Source organism: Callospermophilus lateralis, unplaced genomic scaffold (assembly GCF_048772815.1).
Source record: "Callospermophilus lateralis isolate mCalLat2 unplaced genomic scaffold, mCalLat2.hap1 Scaffold_52, whole genome shotgun sequence".
Lineage (NCBI taxonomy): Eukaryota > Metazoa > Chordata > Mammalia > Rodentia > Sciuridae > Callospermophilus > Callospermophilus lateralis.
In genome coordinates this window covers 2,183,277-2,191,341 of record NW_027514454.1, presented here as the reverse complement: position 1 = coordinate 2,191,341, position 8,065 = coordinate 2,183,277, and positions in this window count along the sequence as shown.

The window sequence follows — 8,065 nt, the reverse complement described above, 5'->3', positions numbered from 1 at the left end:
AAATGCATTTTTCAAGACAGCAGATTCTTACTAAACCCAGTTCCTGGGTCTTAAGATGTCGAGGTAATCCACAATTTCCATTAAGTAACTAAAAAGAAATAAATAAAAATATCTTAGTGCAAAATACCATATATTAAAAGATTATCTACAGTTCACCCATTAATCTCAAAAATCCATAAACCTCATCTCTGGCACTTTCAAGAAGTTGGGACACTTAACCCTCAAAGATATTCGTTCCATTTCCCTTTTGCATTATTTTCTTCTATGGTTGTAATTCCCAAGCAGCCAGATATTAATAATTTAATATCGATTTTTGAAACCTTTTCACCCTAGAAAGGGAGAAAAAGAGACCTGATGAACATGGAGTGACACTCTTCATTTTGGCCCAAAGGCTCTGAGGTGGAACAGCGCCTCCAAGGAAGCGCTCTCAGCCCACCGGGCACAGCAGTCAGGGGCTGTCTACTGAACTCGCCACACTTCTTTGTTGGTAGTTTGCAAAATCTACGAGAAGAACCCCAGGGTTGCGGCTGGAAAGGAACTGGTTAACAGAAAAGGGAAGGCGATGATCCCTTCCACGAATGATAAATCAAACACACTACAGTGTGACTTCTTCCCCCGCTGCACCAAGGGCGACAGGCAGGATGGGGTCGGTTCGCAGCGGCGAACTCCTCCGGAGCACGGGCGCGGGGCAGAGGCGCCAGCAGGGCCGCCCAAGTCCAGCTCGGCCTGGAGACAAAAGGGTCCGAGTCCGGCGCCTGGGTCGCCTGGCTGGCCGCCCAGCAGAGGCCGCGCCCCGCACCGTGGTCCCCCGCCCCGCACGCCCCGCCCCTAGGGTGTGTCCGCTGGAGAGTGCGGGGTCCTCGGAGCCCCCTCGAGGGCCGCGGCCAATGTCCAGCTCGGCGCCCCCAACCCTCCAGGCGCGCGGCGCGGGGCGCGCCGGAGCGGGGATGGCGCGGAGGGGAAGCGGGTCTCCTCCGCCAGTCCCGTTGCAGCCGCGCGCTGCCGACCGAGGAAGGGCCTCGCTCCCGCCGCCGCCGCCCCTGGGCACCGCGGCCCTGCCACCGCCGCCCCTTGGTACCTCCTCAGGCACTGACTGCGGGAGATTCCGCCGCCAGCAGCGCTTCCGGATCCGGCTGCAGCCGCCTCCTCTGCCGGCCTGGGGTGCGCTCCCAGCTGCAGATCCGCCTCTTGGCTCCCGGCGACGGCCAGCTCCAGCTGCCCCAGCAGCCCGGGCGGTGCAGCTCCCCACCCCTACAGGCCAGCTGCCGCCACCGCCGCCATCAGGGCATTGACTGTCTCGGGCAGCCTGGACCTGCCGTCTCCGCCCCGCCGCTGAAGCTCCGCCCAGGACCCGCCCCGCCCTTTCTTCGCCGGACCAGGCCCCGCCCGCCCTGGAGGCCCCGCCTCCGCCGTCCGACCTGCCTCACCCACCCGACCTGCCTCACCCGCCCGACCAGGGCATGCCCCTAGCTTTGGCCCTTCTTCACTCGCTGGCGGGCGCCCCGCCCCCGTGGCCCTGCTAGCTTCGCTTGCCCGGGCAGGTCCGTTGGGCTGCCAGAGGAAGCCAGGCTGGGGACTGCCCAGGGAAGGACAGTGGGAGGCCGAGGAACCGGATTGTGGTGCATGCATATGATTCCCCAAATTGTCCATCCTAAAGTGCATTCTGGGGAAGGAGTGCCAGACAGCCAGGCAGGGCTCTGCTAGTGAGACAGGCGGTAGGACAGGTAGCAAGGTTCCTTTTGGACTTTCAGATACTGGGGGAAAATTCTACCTGAGAAAATCAATGATCTCAAAGAGGTAAATGAATATTACTTCTTTTTGGCCTATGACAAGAATGTTTGCCTTTAATTTGAGATTCGTCAAGTAATTCTGTTTTGCTCATTGAAAAATTCTAAACTTTAGGGGTTGGGGATGCAGCTCAGTGGTAGAGCACTTGCCTAGCACATGTGATCCTCTGCACCTCATTAAAATATATATAAATGTGTATGTATGTTTGTGTGTGTGTGTGTGTATATATATATATATATACACACACATATGTATGCATATATATATATATATACACGTATATACACAAATAAAATAAAGTGAAAAAAATCTAAACTTTAAGGATAAAATTTTTGTGCTAAAATGAAACTATTTCTGTCACAATGATTTTGTTTCTCAAGCTAGAGCCTAGATTTCCACATGTGGGCTCCATTTCTCACATTGGTCTAGGTTAATTTTACCCCAATAAATTTTCTCACTCCTCTAAGCCAAGGAGAAAAAACAATTCTCAAGAAAAAGGAGAAATTAACAATAAATCAATAAAGACATCTTAACAATAAAAGCAAAATTTTGTAGAAAAACAGATGGTGATTTGATGACTGAAGAATTTTTTAAAAAATGTATTTTAATGAAAATGTGTGTGTGTAAATTTAAGCTAAATATTTTAGTGTCACATGACAATTAGGATAGCTCGCTGATTGAAAATGGAAACCATTTGTCTCAAATGAATACTGACAGTTGTTGGAAGTGACAGCTGAATTGGAAGCACCACCTCCTACTTAAGTTGCGGCACATTTAGGAATATATGCCCTTATCAGACTGGGGTTAGCAAGAGCCATAACAATCTCTCTAGGGGAAGTAGTATTTATTGCATATTTCAATTTCCCCCTACTAATATTTGAAGGGATTAAATAAGTGAAATCCAGAACTACTGCTATTTATGTAAATATACTTTAAGGAATCAGTAAAACAAGTCAGTCCTTATTCAGATATTACAAATAAGAAAATAAAAATGACTGTAACAGACTTACAGACCAGCATCACAGCTGCAGTGGTGGAAGATAAGACAATGCTCTAGGAACCAGTAACATAAATTTTATTTTTCTTGTGTGGACCTCATTTTATTTAATACTAACTATTAAATTAAATAGTAATTGTTTCTTTCATCATCACTGTGGGTGATCATCGTTTAGAGTAGGGGATACGGGTTTATAATTGTTTGAGTTCAGACCTGGTGAACATAAAATGACACATTTCTCAGAGGGGGAATCCTTCCTCATGAGAGCTTTTAAAGCTCCAACCTGAAGATTCTGTATACTTGACTAAGGAAGGCCAAGGCATTCCATGGAAGATGGAACCTTCTGGAATAAAGAAGAACCAGGCCCACAGAGTTGGCAGCAGAAGAGCTGCGGGGCCCCTGCAGCAGCCCCACTCTGGTTTGGCTCCGCTGAGGCAGGAGGCTTTTGTGTCTCAAGCCAGAGCCTAGGGCTGGAGATGTGGCTCAAGCGGTAGCACACTCACCTGGAAGGCGTGTGGCCCTGGGTTCAATCCTCAGCACCACATACAAACAAAGATGTTGTGTCCACCAATAACTAAAAATAAATAAATAAATATTTAAAAAATTTAAAAAAGAAAAGAAAAGAAAGATGGACCAAATGGATCCTTCAATTAATTAAAAAAAAAAGCCAGAGCCTAGATTTCCACTCAGGGCTCCATTTCTCACATTGGTCTAGGTGAATTTTACCCCAATAGATTTTCTCACTCCTCTAAGCCAAGGAGAAAAAAAATTCTCAAGAAAAAGGAGAAATCAGATAACAATACAATGGAGGAAATATTACCTGCAGAACTGGATGCCTGTCCCTGAGAAATTGAAGATGGTTTGAAGCCTGCGAGCTCTTACACTGATAAAATGATACTGTAAATTTTAATTTATTTAAAGATAAAAATACACTAAGTATAATTTTTGAATAGGAGAAATTAATTAAAAATTTTCAAAGTATAAAAATAATATTTTCTATTAATATTATTATCTAATGCATTTTTCTGAAAATGATGAATGCAATATTACCTCCTTTTGACTCATTGAATAGAAAAAGATCATTAAAATGTTAGTACAGAATCTCTTTGTATATAGCAGTTTGTAAAGCAGTCTGTGGTAAAGTGGGGTTTTTGAAAGAGGACTCATTTTTTGTACCAGCTTTTGGTGGAGGATTAGATTTTTGGACTCTGTGGCTGCATTGAATCCTTTAACCTGAAGCTTAGTGGCTGAAAATAACCCTTAACTATACTTCTCCACCATGCTGTGTCCAACTGGTTGCTCTGATGCCTATTGGGCCCCCTCATGCAGCTGCCCTGGGGTGGGGGAAGGTCACTGCATGTGTAGTCTAGCAGCTGAGAGACCCTAAAATCCGGTACTGGGTCTTCTTCTCTTCCTGGGGGTCCAGAGTTCCTCAAGGGCTTGGGGCAATGGGGGAGGAGGTTGTGAAAAGCTGTGAAAGCTGGTGAGGTCTATATTCTGAAATTGCCCCACATAGCTTCCTGTCACATCTTATAAAAGTCAAGGCATTTGACCAGGACAGCTCAGGATCAGAGGTGGGGGCAAATCATTGGCATAGGTTCACAAAATTACAGCTATGTTTTTTAAAGACCACAAATGGAAACCTTTGAAAACTTGATATTTCATGTTAATTCCCCACCAGAGAAAAACAAAAAGCACACATATACCAGTTCTCTGTCCATTTGAAAGAAAGCTGATCTTCTGTGTTACCTTAGAATCAGGATGATCTGATTCAAACAGCTTCCATTTTTATGGATTTAATTCTATGTACTGTTTAACATGAATAAACAGGAAAACCACAAGATAAAAACATATGTCCATCTGTACCTTTTTCAGTGTTAGATTCTGTATTTATTAAAAATTGCATTTTTATTCAATATAACATGATTTTTACAGAAGTTAAGGCTGAGAACCTTGAAATATAGTAGTTCAACAGAAACTTATAACTTTTGGAAAATATTTTGTTTGACCTCAAATGGGACGTTACTCATATGAATTAATACATAACAGGATGATAGTACTTTTCAAGTTTTATAAAAAGCTTTTTTATTTTAATTAATTTGTCATTCTGTCTCTGATTACATTCTTTTAATCTGAGGAGGCTAAAAGCAAATAGTTTATAATCTTCTGCAATCATGGGTAGAAGGAGCTTCCCTCAAAGAAGAAAGCAGATATATTTTTGCTTAATTAATGTGCTTTAAAAATATGTTAAAGCATATGAGCATTTTGAAAAAATAATTTAATAATTACTATAACTTAATAATTGGCATCAGTTAAATCTTCTCAAGATTCATTTCTTATTTGATAGAATTTTTGTAGTGAATTGATTTTAAAATCCCTGTCAGTTTAATTGGGCTAACTTTAAAGTGAAATCAATGAAGAATATTTTATTACTTTTATTTTTTATGTGCATTCATTATTTGCTTCCAGAAGAATTTAGAAATACCAATTACATCAGTGTCTAGCACTTCAGTCTATAATTTGTGATGGATAAGAAAAAAGCAGGACTTTTGGATATGTACACAAGTTACATAAAAGAAACCCTGGCACAGTTCCTGAACTTCAGGAGAACCAAGGTGCTGCCATTGGATGCCACACAGGAACCTGTAGAGAGAAATATCATAATCAAAACATGCTCAGATGGGAGCAGGGACAGTCATGGTAATGTCCATTGTAGGGGGTTATATCAGGAGCTCACTTATCACACACTTTCCTTCATTTGAAGGAAAGTCCCAGTTCAAGCAAGATTATAGAACTAAACCCCACCTTGGGGGTGACTGTCCGGGAGAATCTTTGTTCAATTGTATTTTGCCACACTGTTGCTGGCCTTTGAAGATGGAGAGGACCATAAGTAGGGATTGGAGAATGACTGCAAGGAGCCAAGAGTGACTGCTGCCCAAATACCCAGGAGGACACAGGAACCTTAGTCTGCAACTTCAAGGAACTGTATTCTGCCAGTCACAAGAATGGGCCTGGAAGAGGACCTGATGTTCCTGAGGGAAACAGGCCAGCAGGACCTCAGTTGGTCCTGCTTTGACTCCTTAAGCTGGGAACTCGATTGAGTCCTGCTAGACGTCTGGTGCACAGAACCTGGGAGGTAGCGAGTGGATCCTTTTTTAAGTTTCTAAGTTTGTGATCATAGGTATGGAAGCAACATAACACTGATATAAATTCTGGTACCAGCCATGCTACCATAACAAAACCTCAAATATGTGCAAAGTGTTTTGGAATCTGCTGGTAAACTAAGCTGCTGGAATTTTGAGAAGAATGATAATAATTGTAAATGCCTAGATTGCTTTGAAAAACTGCTATAATTATGGACCCTAAAAGGACTGCAAGGGAGTGCTCAGAAGAAAAAAACCTCATGTTATTGGAACTGCAAGAAGGGAGACCCTTGTTCCACAGTGGCCAGAAGCTTAGGAAAATGGTTCCCTCCCTTTAGGAGGTAGGACCTGTCAATGGTGAGTTTACAAGTTGGGTTGAGGAGATGTCTAAGCAAAGTGTTGAAGTGAAAGCTGGTTCTTCTTTATGTTTATAGTAAAATTTGGGGGTGGGGAGAGAGGGAGAAACTGAGGAAAGAGCTGTCGATATGGGATATCCTCACCCTCTACAGATGGCAAAAGATGCTGAAAATAAGAGATTGCTATTCTGGAGATTAGCACAAAGAGCTGAAGGGGTGCAGCAGTACAGTCCTTTGCTGCAATCTCAGGAAGATGGAAAAGTCCCAGCACTCAACACCAGGAGTTCAAGTTATGCCTATGGGTCTTCTCAGTTATTTCAGAGAGCCACCAGGGAGCTTCTTGGAATTATCCTTCAGCCACCCCAGAAGAAGCTGAAAATGCAAAAAGGAACGACCTCAGCAAGATGTGAGCACATGTTCTGTCCCATGAGGCATCCAAGGGGCCCACAAGGAACTGGGCTGTCTCATCATCAGGAGAGCTGCCTGTGGGAACTGACAGGGACAGACCACAGGACAGGGGAAGATGCTCAGAACTATCAAGATTTCTGGCAGGAGGGGGCTGGGCAAGCCACATGGCTACTTACACAATTCCCTTCCATGCAGAAGCAAGAAGACACAGTGAAGCTCCCAGAGGGCAGAGATAATCCAGATAGGATCTTCCTGGCCTGGGGACCTAACATAGAGGAATTCCCAAATTGGATTCAATTTTCCCCATGTTTAAAGAAGAATGCCAGTAACTGTCACTTTTCAATCCCCATGTAACAAATTAGCACAAAGGTAGCCACTTAAAACAGCACAAATTTTTTGGAACCTGTTGAGAGCCACAGCCACAGTCAGAATGACGCCTGGCATATTGCCAGAGGGAATGGTTGAAAGGTGATACCAGTGAACCGTTGAGATGATGATTTGAGTTAAGCTGTATATAATTGCTGTGGTGCTAGATTGATTGAGTTGTATATGGACCCTGTTCCGGGGGAATAGGGCAGCTCCGGGAATCTGCCTCAGGCACCCGATACTTTGTAGTCATGTTGCAGGGCTCTTCTTTTGGAATTGCTTTCAGAGTTTATTGGAAATTTTTGAATGGTGACAAGTCTTGTTCTCTAAAGATTAATTAATTTTCAGCAGTAACTAAATTTCCAAAAAGCAAAGTATGATATATAAATTTGGGTTCAAAATTAGACAAAGGTTATGAAAAAACTAGAAATCAAGTAGACATAATTTCCCATATGGCTTTTAACTGACTGTAAAGAAAACTCAAGAATAACATTTAGAATAGTTGAAATCAGTTGTTACTTCTCATATTAACTTTGCTTTTATAATTAGTTTGACATTATCTTAAAATCTAAGTACTTTCATATCATATCAAACATTTTAGCAGATAACACTAACTTGAATCAGTTACTCTTAGTTTCTTTACCTACCTTCATTGTATTCAAATAATAATAATAATAATAATAATAATAATAATAATAATAATAATGTGTTAGGCACCATTCTGCTTCAAAGGTGTTTCTATTAAAATTTGTGTGAAATTACAGAAGGAAAGTAAGCTTTTAACTTGTAGGTTGAGTTCTGTTGCCTATTATAATAAGTAATTCAGCCTCAGGTGATTCTGTGCAGAGTTCTGTATTTGCTGTCATTCTAAATTTTTATTAATATTGTCAGAGAAGCTGACAGGTAAGGGGTAAGTTTCATGAGTTACACTTAGACCTAAAGACCTTGAACTTTACTGAAATTGTTTAGTAGCAATGAATCATAGCCCTGCATCACCTGAGTCCTCT